The sequence below is a fragment of the Thermobia domestica genome, chromosome 4, assembly GCF_964235325.1.
Source record: "Thermobia domestica chromosome 4, izTheDome1.hap1.1, whole genome shotgun sequence".
Classification (NCBI taxonomy): domain Eukaryota; kingdom Metazoa; phylum Arthropoda; class Insecta; order Zygentoma; family Lepismatidae; genus Thermobia; species Thermobia domestica.
This window is the reverse complement of record NC_137457.1, coordinates 309,249,150-309,262,532: the sequence shown is the minus strand read 5'-3', so window position 1 is coordinate 309,262,532 and position 13,383 is coordinate 309,249,150.

Sequence of the window (13,383 nt, the reverse complement as noted above, 5' to 3'; positions counted from 1 at the left end):
TCCAGTTTCGGAAGTATATCACAAGGATGTGATATACTTCCGAAACTGTAACATTTCTAGTTAATTTCTAATAAAGATTATAGACAGCCTTGTAAGGAAGTTGTATTTAGTTTGTGTTTAAGATGGACACAAGGAATTAACCAGTGAAAACGGCACGTTTCTAGCATTGGTGGTTTTCGAGATATCATTATTGAAAGGATTGGAGACAAACGTATAAACTTTTCTTTGGAGACAAAGATATAAACCTAATATTTTAATATATAGATGATATTTTGTTTTGTCGCATGTTGAAAATGAAATGAAATCTTTCAGTTTTACGTCCCACGGTTATGCCGGTTAGGCTAAAGGAGACGGTGATGATGAGAGATGAGTGAAATGGTGGAATGAAGAAAGTAGGAGGAAACGGGAGAACCCCGAGAAAACCCACGAGCACGGTGTTTGTCCACCACAACGTTCACTTGGCGGGGGCTGGGATCGAACCCGGGACCCCAAGCACCAGAGGTGAACGCTCTACCACTGAGCCACCGCGCCCCCCTTTTGTCGCAAATTGAGCAACGCAAACATTTAGTAACTAAAAGAAATGAAAGAATTAAGAAGAAGAAAGAAATGACACAGAGCACAATATACTGATATGAATACAAGAATGCATAATTCTATTCTTTCTTCACTTCACACTGAAAGGAATCATGAGAAGTATGATGGAAATTTGGAAAGAAGTCCGTTTGAGACTAGACGAGAAAGTAATATTTTCTACTAGCAGAATGCTCGTTTTTCGCACTTGGAGAATAGGTCTCATTTTGGACATAAAGGGTACCTAAAGTATCATCAATCAACTTAAGCACCACAAAAATTATGAATTCGACACTAATATTGGTCATTTTCAATTATTTTTACATGTCACCATCCCCCTTTGGAGTACTAATGTGGAACTGAATTTGGATTTAAACAACATCGGAAGTGTCATATCAGCGACCTCTAAAACTATGGATTTGACACTAATAACGGTCATTTTCGATCATGTTCAAATATCTCCTCCCTCCCCTTTCCCTAAGTTGCACCGTCAAAGTGAAATGAAAAACATCGCAGGCCCGAACCTCATCTATGTTGAAAATTTGATCGAGATCGGTTGGGTAGTCCAAGAGTTATTAAGTCATAAATATTGTCATTTTCATATATATATATATATATATATATATATATATATATATATATATATATATCCCCTTGGGGATCTTATGGTACAATTTGTACCATACGCGTTTTTCATGGTACATTGCGTTATTTCTCTCCTATTTGAGCTTTTTCGTCCTTTTTATTTATTTATTTTTTTCAAGTCCAGAGACATTGTAGAAGACATTGCGTATGGTTTCAGACCGTCCTGCGTCCAGACATAGGAGGTGATGACGTCATAATCTTAAAATGTATTTTTTTCTCTTTTTAAGCCTATGTACATTATTTTTTGGCGGGCTTATTTTTGAACGTAGAAGATTGAAATTTTGCACAAACATTCAGTCCACCGAGTAGTATTTACCAGATATTTTGTTCCGATGTCAGTGTTAAAACAGGAGGGGAACCAGAGGGGCAAAGGGTTAAAAAAAGGGATATTTTTACCCCAAAAATCCAGTTTTTCGTGATTTTTCCGCCTCACATACATGATGAAGACACGTAAGTCATACCGTCTGAAAGGTAGTTCCATTCTGAAGAGAATGACGGTCGACTTATTATTCTAGGGTAATTAGGGCCGTCTCAGGGAATTTTTAAAAAATATACTTCTATATAGGGAAAAATGGGACAAGGTAGGTTTATTTTTTTTTGGCGGGCTTACTTTTGCACCTAGAAGATTGAAATTTTGCATAAACATTCAGGCCACTTAGTAGTATTTATCAGACTTTTTTCAGATATCTGAATTAAAACATGGGGGGGGTCCAGAGGGGAAAAATTTTGAAAAAGGGATTTTTAGACCTAAAAAATCCCGTTTTTCGTGATTTTCCCGCCTGACATACATGATGGAGACACGTGAGTCATACCGTCTGAAAGGCAGTTCCATTCTGAAAAGAATGACGGTCGAATTATTATTCTAGGGTAATTAGAGCCGTCTCAGTGAATTTTTATCCAAATATACTTCTGTATAGGGTAAAAGTGGGGCATGGTCGGCAAATTTTTCTGGCGGGCCTATTTTTTCACGTAGAAGATTGAAATTTTGCACAAACATTCAGGCCACCGAGTAGTATTTACCAGAATTTTTTTCCCGATTTCTGCGTAAAAACAGGGGGGTCCAGAGGGGCAAAAGTTGAAAAAAGGGATTTTAGACAAAAAAATTTTTCTTCGGAATTTTACCGCCTTACATACATGATAGAGACACGTGAGTCATACCGTTTGAAAGGCAGTTCTATTCTGAAGAGAATGGTGGGCGAAACGTGACCCTAGGGTAATTAGGGATGTTTCAGGAATTTTTTTCCCTGAGATCATGGTGTTTTGCGGTAGTTTTGGCCATGGTGGGAATTCCTGATAAAATTTCTCCCGCCCTTACTATTCAAGATAGAAACTTGAAATTTGGTACACACACTTAGTTTACCAAGTACTATTTATCAGATTTTTTGGAGGTCTCTACGTACACACAGGGGGAGCCAGGGGGGCCCAAAGTTGGACAAAAAAAATTTCCCCTCAAAATTTTCCCTTCGACATCAATTTTCCCTCTCCTGGTATAAGGTATGGGCATGCAAGTGATACCATTTGAAAGCCAGCTCTATTCTGAAGAGAACGAGGTATGAACCATGATCCTAGGATAAATAGTGACGATACAGTAGCTGCTTGACTGAAAGTCTCAAAAATAGCCCAAAAAGCCAAGATCCGGAAAGGGATATATATATATATATATATATATATATATATATATATATATATATATATATATATATATATCAATTCGCCAGATTGAAATAACAAAAATCCCCGAAACAAATCTCCATCAGGATCAATGACGCCGCCAGCATTAATTTCTTGTGAGGGAAGGAAACGAATTGGCAGAGCTTTTGTGGGGCTTATAATTATTTTTTGGTATATGGAAAAGGCTAGTTTATATCACTTGACCTACAATACAATACAACATGTTTAGTTGAGGAGGTAACGATCGTCCACTTTCCAGCAGCTCTGGTGTCGTCACTGGACAGGATGGTCAACCTCAGGATTCGATTTGAATTCAGGAAGTGATTTATACATCACTGTCAAAATACTTTTGTTCGTATTATTATTATTATTATTATTATTATTATTATTATTATTATTATTATTATTAGTATTAGTAGTAGTAGTAGTAGTAGTAGTAGTAGTAGTAGTAGTAGTAGTAATTAAGTATTCAGTAAGATTGCTAAATATTTATCGCGCATTCTTATTGGTTAATCATATTGTTAAGTTGGAGACAAAAGTACTGAGCTCAGTGCTAAAGTCATTCCTCCTGATGCAGAGTCTCTGCTTTGTTCCAAGACCATATAACTTTGTAGGGAATTACTTTGTGCCCCTGGGTTCTCGTACTCATGGAATGTCCATTCCCTTTCCCAAGAGTGTGGATACAACCTCTTAAAATCTACAATTCTTCCAGCCCCCAAATTCACCATATTTTCCCCCAAATTTGCCTTTATCTTCGCAAATTTACTTCTCTTCTATCATATTTGTTATTCTTCCCCTAAAACTTACTACTCTTTTCCCCAAATTGGCCTTTATTTCCCCAAATTTACCTCTCTTCTCCCATATATTTCTTCCCCTAAAACTTACTATTCTTTTCCCTAAATTGGCCTTTATCTCCCAGATTTATTATTCTTCCCCTAAAACTTACTATTGTTTTCCCCAAATTGGCCTTTATCTCCCAGATTTATTATTCTTTCCCTAAAACTTACTATTGTTTTCCCCAAATTGGCCTTTATCTCCCAGATTTATTATTCTTCCCCTAAAACTTACTATTGTTTTCCCCAAATTGGCCTTTATCTCCCAGATTTATTATTCTTCCCCTAAAACTTACTATTCTTTTCCCCAAATTGGCCTTTATCTCCCAGATTTATTATTCTTCCCCTAAAACTTACTATTCTTTTCCCCAAATTGGCCTTTATCTCCCAGATTTTTTATTCTTTCCGTAAAATTTACAATTTTTTTTGCCTAAATTTGCCTTTGTGACCCCAAATTTACCATTTACTTTTTTTTTTTTTTTTTTTTTGAAGTAAGTCATTTCTAACATAGAGAATGCTATTCAACGAATAATTCTCAGTTTTCGTATTACATATTATGGAGAAAATCGTATACTCCATCGTATTCATATCTTTCATATTTTATGTAGAAAAATTTGAGTGCCTAATAATTATGGCCTAATGAGGTGTGCTTTAATATTTCTGGCTCGCAAAATACTATCCGGATATGGTTCTTTCTTGCGGGCTTGGTTGACCAAAACTCCTGGAAATATTAGCTCTGTGTAGTATTAGCCCACCACCCGAGAGACAAATAACTCAAAACTTACAGTACTTGACGAATCAACATCAATTTTGTTCAAGATGTAGAGTGTTAAAAAGTTACGAATCGACTTCTTTGATGAACATGATATGTAAACCGGAAATGACACAAACCAACCATTTCCGGTTTTTTACGTTGATCATTATAGAATAAAAATCTTAGTAGACAGCGAGAGAAGGTTTGTTGTAATCGATTAAGTGCTACAAGAATTTCATTTCTGTATCCGTAACTCTCTACTAAAACCGGAACTGGTAGAAAAGAGTTTACACAGGCCTGTTGTCGTAAGTGCATAGTTTCGTTGTTATAGGGTGCCGAAAACGCGAACTTTAAAGGCCCATAGTTTCACTAGTATAGGACCGATCGTAATCGCGTCAAGACATCACTGAGAAACCACTATGTGAACTATCCAAATATCGATCTTTCAAAACCTCCGACACTTGCACAATCATTTTTAGAGAGGCTGTTTGGGAGTACTTGATCACTCTCCATCTACCTCTCTAAAAGTTGGTGTGCAACTACTTGATCATTCTTAAACGTAGATATTCGGATAGTTCACATACCAGTTCCTCAGTGATGTCTTGACCCGACTACGATACGTCCCATAGTAGTGGAGCTATGAACTTTTAAATTTTACTTATTTCACGTTTTCGACACCCTGTAACTCCAAAACTATCCACTTTTGAGCACAGGTTCATATGAACTTTTTTTCTTATTTTGATGTAAGGAATCTGTTCCCAAAATATTGTGACACGTTTTTGTAACACCCTGTATAAAGATGGATATATATATAATGCATGTTCCATCATAACTCTGGAGCAATCAAACTTGGTACACACATGATTTACATTCTAGGAAAAAGTGTTGTGGAATAAGACACTCCTAACTGTTATTAGGGGTGCAGGTAGAAAGAAGTGACATGTAAAAATAATCGAAAACGAGGTATATAAATGTTGAATCCAGTTTTCGGGAGTACTAATATGAATACAAACCCTCCTGACGCTATTAAATCGAATTTCAGCTACAGTGATTAAGACACCCAAATGGAAGTGGTGGGAAGAGGGTGAAATGTAAAAAAAAAATAATCTAAAGCGAGTACATATTAATGTCGAATTCATAATTTTCGGAATCACTGAGATGAATACCGACACTTCTAATAGTGTTTAAATTCCACGTTCAGCCCCCATCGGCACTGTAGGTGAGAAGGGGTGAAAAATAAAATATCCAAAAATGATCGAGAATAGTGTCGAATTCGTAGTTTTCGGATCGATAATAAAGCGTTGTAATAAAGAAAAGCATGAAGTGTCTGCCACCATCAGTGAATGTGAGAGACATTTTATGAGCTACCCAGTGATAAAAGCAGCAGCTGTTAACCGTAGCTTTCTAGTACGCCTCTGCATTTAATAGATCTAACACACAATAATAATAATAATAATAATAATAATAATAATAATAATAATAATAATAATAATAATAATAATAATAATAATAATAATAATAATAATGCAGAGAAAACATATACACATGAAACGACCAGGGCAGGAGGGCAAGATGAGGGCAAGGAGGGCAGGAGGGCAGGAGGGGGCAATTGCTGCCCCCCCCAAGAGTTTAAGGAATACATAGGCCTATACTTTAATTGATTGTCTACTAGGAGTAAAATTGCGGGGATGCGCGGGGTAGATGCCATCTCCCCAATTGGAAAAAAAATATGTACGGCGTCCCCCAGTTCTTAAAAAAATACCATTGGCAAAGATAGGCAGGGGGACGGCGTGACGTCATGCCGCTACCTACCATCCCCCTAGATTTTCAGACCCACTTTTACCTCTGTTGTCTACTAATATTGTTGTACAAAAGGTGCAATTTTTTTTCTGTCGGTGGTGCTCTAGCCCCCTTTACCGAAGTCTGAAATGACGCCACTGGAAACGAGTCGCTATATTTTCAATTAGTTATCGACTTAAACTTCAAAACTATATCGTCAGATATTGTAATCTCTCTCCTGAAATTGAATTCTTAGCATCACGATGTATTCTATGTAGGCTTTCATTGTAGATGTTAACTATTCAAATGGGTAGTAGATCATAGAAAAGAAGCAGGCCAGAAATCGAGTGTTTACATATTTTTGGAGGGGGAGGGGCGTTTCTTAGAATCTGACTACTTCAAGTAAAAGGTACTCCCACTAGAGTTCTGCGGGGCTGGACTCTGGCCTACAAAGTATATAGCACTTCAGGCCCGGGCAGGGCTCGGCTCCTAAATTTTTAAATATACAATCATATTTCTCGGGCCTTTTCGGGCCTAACTTTGTAAATATACTGTAAAACGATAGTTATTGGACCGTTCTTTCTGGAGAACTTTTAAAGCACAACTACAAAATTAAACCTCTAATTACTGTAAATAAAAAAACAATATACGTTAAGTATTAAGTTTCTGTAATTCAGACTTATTTCGGGCTACATTTGATTATCACACTAGCTCGGGCCGGGCTTAGGCCTAAATGCTAAAACATATTTCGGACTCGAATCGAGCCTCACATAAATTCACGGGCCGGGTCGGACCCGGGCTAAAAATTCCGGCCCGTGCAGACCTCGAACTCCCATTAGCTGTCATAGGATGATAGTAGCTTAATATAGGTTTTCTGAAACATGGTACTTAAAAATGAAAATTGAAGACTTTAGGGCAAAAACCCGTCAAGTCCAAAAAGTGAAAGTGTAAAGAAGATAGCTTCACAAGGGTTTCTCGTCGCTCGATATATACTAGACGGAAAATAAATCGACACGTATTTTTTGTTTCTTTTGGAAAATAGGTTAAGGGGGCAAAGGGCACCTTTCGAAAGAGGGTCCTCTTGACTAAAAGGGCTACATTAAAGAAACGAAACTCTGCGGATGCAAATATGACTTCAAAGTAGGAAATACGGGTTTTGTCGTTTTTGCGAGAAAAGTGTTTAAGGGGGTAATGACAAAGGATCCCGCACAATCCTTACGGAAATTGAATTTTTGTGTAATTGCTTTGAAAAAATCGTGATACTGTTGTAGATATTGCGTTCCTGAGAAAAAGTCTCAATGGACACAACCACCAAAGCTATTTTTTTAAAAACAGCCAAAGATAACGATATTCTGGATTTCGGTTAAAAAAAAAAAAAAAAAAAAAAAAACGTGAAATGTTGTAGATATTGTGATCCTGAGAAAGAATCCCAAGATGTAAAAAACACCGATCACTGACCGTTTGGCCATTATAGAGCCACTTTTTAAAAATGAGCAGAAGGTAACGGTATTTTAGATTTCGGTGTAATTTCTTGAAACTGTGATATGTTGCTGACCCTTTGGTCAGTACGAGATCATAAAAAAAAAAAAAAAAAAAAACAGTAGAAGGTAACTGTATTCTGAATTTCGATGGAATTGCTTGAAGCCATAATATGTCGTTAATATTGGATCCTGAGAAAAAGTCTCAATGGACGTAAGCACCAATCACTGACCATTTGGCAACTACGGGACCACATTTCTTAAAGCAGCAGAAGGTAAGGATATTCTGGAATTTTTGTGGAATTGTATGAAACCCTGAAAAGTCCTATCCCACAACCCGGAAAAGGGATAGGGAGAGTAGCGGCTAACATCATTTAAGCATAGATAACATTCCGATGTTCATCTTGAGGGACAAAGGAAAACCCTGGAAAACCTTAAACAATCTTTTTCAGGATCATAACATCGACAAAATATTACAATTTCATTCATTTACACTGTAAGCCCTAATCAAAAATATCGTTAGACCAGGCTGTTTTCAAAAATCTGGATCTGTAGTGACCATACGGTCAACAATTGATGGTTGTGTGCATTAAGACTTTCTCTTACGATGAGAAGATCTACAACATAACACAAATTTCGTCATTCTTACATAAATCCAGAACATCGTTATACTTGGCTGTTTTCAAGAAAGTAACCCTGTGGTGAACAAACAATTAGTGACTTGTGGTTGTGTTCGTTGAGACTTCTTCCCAGGATGACAATATCTACAACATATCACGGTTTTAAGGAATTACACCGAAATCCAGAATACCGTTATCTTCTGTTCTTTTTTAAAAAGTGTCTCTATAGTGGCCAAACAGTCAGTGATGGATGGTTGTACAGTCCGCAGAAAAAAAACTGCAACATGAGCATGTAAGTTTATTGTGAAACTACGCCTAACAGCTCAGTTGACTTGCTTGTTCAAAGGCTATGGAAAAAAAGTTTTAAAATCTCTTTCAAAATTCTGAATGTGTTCTCCACTCATTGCAGATAATGTATGCGTTTCCAGTTCATGGTAATCTTGGATTTTGTCGTGTTGAACAATATGGCTTTCCTCAATGCCGCTTCCAGAAGGGGGGGGGGGGAGAGACAAATACATATTGTGAAACACTGCAGTCCACATTTTTAGCTAGCGAACCAAATATCGAAAAATGCTTCAAGTTTATTTTTCAGACCTGCGCCTTCCCCCTCAAAAATTCCCGGACCCGCCCCTGGTACTGGTTGCTGTCAATTAACTGCTAATAGTCATAGCATACCTTTTGACATGTTTTCAAATGTTCTTTGCATAAGGAATAGTTTTCCGTATTCTTTTTTTCACCCTTGCGAACTTTTACTGTGCGCCTTGGGGCAACTGCTCCACTCGCTCCACTGTAGTTACGCCACTGTCTTATAGTATTATTGCAAGGACTATTTTAATTGTAGAACATAGTTCCTTCACTGCTTGATATTATATTCAATAATTTTTAAAAATAATAATAAATATTCGACTTAAACAGTTGATTGTTAACCCAGGGCTCATAGTGGTTTGGTGTCTTGTAAATAGTTAAAAAGTAACCAAAAGTACACAAAAAAGTGACCAATAAGTGACCAAAAGCACACGAAAAAGTGACCAAAAACTGACCAAAATCTCATCATGCCCCTTTTTTCCTGTCAATTTCTCCATCACCTCTCTCTTTGTTGTTTTGTTTCATCTTTTCTTCTTTACTCCTTCTTTTTGAGCTTCCTCCTTTTTTAGGTTTTCTAAGTAAGCTTTGTAGTTACGGTAAGCAGACTTAGCAGATGTAAGAAGCTTCTAAGTAAGTGGAACCAGTTCTGGCCTATTTCCGAATTTCTTCATCCCAGACATTATATTTAAATCAGCATTGAGAGTTCTCAAAGTCATGAAATATTCAAATTCATCACCTACTCTTGAGAACATACAAGAAGCATAACACAAGACGAACATGATGAACCACACAAACACACACACACAACGTTGAGCGGAGCGTTAACTATTACAAGAGAAAACTATAAAAGACTATTATGATAGAAGAAAGAATAGACACAGAAGGGTTCTCAAACCCACCTTGAGAACTTAAGCATCCACCAACCATTTACTGTGATTTAGAAAGAATAAAAGCTGAAGTGAGAATAAAGCTGACTGTTTCACATGTGGCAGCAAGTACTGAAGCTTTCAAAAGAGTAATGCGTAACAAATTTCTGTCTTTTCCATTTATTTTTATAATATTTTTCTTAGAAAACTGCGCATGCAAAACATAAATCACACGAAAAAGTCACTTTACCTCCCCAAAAAGTAACTTTTAGTGTCAAATTTGAAAGTTCAGTATTTGTAAGCGCTTTGGCAGCTAGGGTTTGTTAACCATATCTTTTAATCACGTTCGACTCTAGTCATAGAAGCTAAATACGCGGTTCTGATTGGTTGAAGTTATCCGTTTCTCGCCAAGTAGCATACATATAGCAGAAATCAAACTTCGCTTGCTAGCGGTCCTCGTGGCTGAGCGTGCTATTCTCCCCACTGGTCTAGTGGCAAGCACGTGCGTCTTTGGTGGACGGGGTCCTGAGTTCGATTCCCGGTGGGAGAGCCTTTGGAATTTTAACTGTGCTCGATATTTCTGTGTTGGTGTCCCTGTTGTTCTAGGTTATTGGAAAAGCGAGTAAAATATAAGTAGAAACCCAATAATAAATAGTTAAACAAGTTAATGAGGCACGTTCGGTGAATCAGTTAACTTTAAAATAAAAAAGCTGGCTATTACTAATAATCGCTTTTTGTGTGGGTTTAAACCCGGCACAAGGAAAGATTTTTATTTTTTTTTTTTTTTTAGTTTTCATAATACTTTTTTCATTAAAATAAGATGAAAATAATACACAAAAAAGTGATTTACTTACGTTACACGTGCAGCTTTGCTATGCGAATCCATACTAGGCCTATAAGTAGTAGTAGTAGGAACGGATTAGAAGCCCAGCAGGGCTTGTTTTGTTCCATCTTGACCCCCATGATATAAATTTAACTTCAGCTGCTTTTTCAATTTCAACAAAGTGTTAATTTTCTTCTATTACTATAATACACAATACATACACCCGAAAGTTTGGACAATCGCAAACTGCAATAACTTAGAAACGTACATTTAGTTCTTATGGCTAGGGTCGAGAATGAAAAATATACGTTTATTAATCTCTTGAAGCGCCAATGGTGGCAAAATTCGGAATTAAACTTCGGTTTCTGTTTTAGTTGCTAAACTAGTATTTGTGTAACCCGTAAAATGAATAACCCATTGCCTCCAATCAGAAGTGCTTCATAACGTTTCCTTACTTTTCATGTAACTAATCAATTGTTTTCGATTCTACTATCAAAATTAATTTCTGAAAATTATTAACTAAAAAAATAGGATAAATCAAAATATTTACTACAAAAAAAAAACGACCCTTTATTAAGCAGATTCGGTAGTCAAAAAAATAACTGGCTAACAATTAGTCATTGAAGTTGAATATTTATTACTTTTTAAAATCACTGAATATAGGACAAAACAATGAAGGAACTGTGTTCTACAATTAAATTGGTCCTTGTAATAATAGCACAAGAGTATTTAAACTTTACATTAAATTTCAATATTGCATTCAACATATCCTATATAACCAATTGAGCAATCTATAAATATAGTTCAAATCTATATTTTCTCCTTAAAATAGAAAGCAATAATTCTACTCATATAACGAATTTTTAACATTCAACTCACCAAATAATAACTAACTCATCATCATCATAGGTATTCTGCCTTTATTGGCAGGTCACTTGCCGCAGCTGAGAAGCTTCCATGCTCCACGGTCCTCCGCTAACTTCTTCGTCTTCGCGTATGATCTTTCTGTTTTTATATCATCCATTAATTGTAGTCTCCTTCGCCCCCTCCCTCTCTTTCCCGCCACCATACCCTCTAGAACGTCCCTCATGATACAATCTTTTCTTAGGCAATGTCCCAACCAGTTTCTCTTCCTCTTCCTAATAATATCTAAAAGTGTTCTTTTCTCACCCACCATTTCTAACACTCTCTCATTCGTTTTCCGCTCGACCCAACTAATTCTTTCCATTCTTCTCCACACCTACATTTTGAAGGCTTCCAGTCTATTTTCGTCACCTTTACGTAATGTCCACGTTTCCGCCCCATACAGTACAACACTCCAAACGAAGCATTTTATGAGTCTTTTTCTCAACCCTTTATTCAAGGTCCCACAAAACAGACTTTTCTTCCTCCTAAAGGCTTCTTTCGCCATTCCTATCCTTGCTTTTATTTCACGTTTGCACTTCATGTCATTACTAAGAATACTACCCAGATATCGAAAACTATTCACTTGTTCTATTTTCTCCCCTCCTACTTTTATATTTGACACCGACCCCTTCGTTCCAATCACCATGGCTTTTGCCTTTCTAACATTTATTTTCATCCCATATTCTTCAAAGCCCTTTCTCATTTTTTCTAACATTTTATTGATTTTCTTTTCAGATTCTGCAATAAGCGCCATGTCGTCTGCAAATCTTATGCATCTAATCATTCTACCTCCTACCGAAATGCCATCATCATTATGCAAACTCTTTTTCACTATCTCTTCTAGATAGACATTAAATAGTGTTGGCGAGAGGCAGCATCCTTGTCGAACTCCCCTTCCAATTGCACTCTCTTCCGTCAGTTCTTCCCCTATCCTAACACTTACTTATTGGTTCATGTATAAGTTTCTTATGAGTCTTCTATCTTTCCATTCCAACCCTATCTTCGTTAGAACTCCCAACAACAATTTCCAATTCACGCGGTCAAAAGCCTTTTCTAGATCAATAAATATAGCATACACCTCTTTCCCTTTTTCTATAAATCTTTCACCGATCGCTCTTAATAATCCAATTGCATCTCTTGTGCCTTTGCCTCTTCTGAACCCGAACTGCTCCTCCTCAACTTCTTTATTTGTTCTTTCATATAACCTTCTGTTCAGTATTCGGACCAGAATTTTAGCTGCATGAGATATGAGACTAATAGTTCTATAATCCTCACATCTCTTTGGGTTCGATTTCTTAACCATCGGTATCATGATCGTTTTCAGAAAGTCTTTTGGCCATTCTCTTGTTTCATATATTTCATTGCATAGTCCAGCGTTTCCCAACCTTTTTCAACTTGCGGCACACTACACGTGTAACTTGAATTCTCGCGGCACATTCATATTATTATTATTATTATTATTATTATTATTATTATTATTATTATTATTATTATTATTATTTTTATTATTATTATTATTATTATTATTATTATTATTATATATGAAATACTGTGATATTTTTTTTTCTGTGATTAGGCCTACTGATCTCACAGAGAAGAAAGCTCGATGACTGGTTTTCCTTTGTAGTATATCATTATGCTTATTGTTCATTCTAATTTAAAAATAGTGAACAATTGCAGTGAAATATAGGACTTGTTTTTTTTTTTTTTTTTTTTTAATCCACTTTCTCTTTCGAAAACTGTATCCAATCTTTCACTAAAAGGGAAGATTACTAAATAACGAACGAATAAACAAATCTCTTGTACTTTTAAAACACAAATGTAGGTCATTTTTACGCATGTTTGCTTTCTCA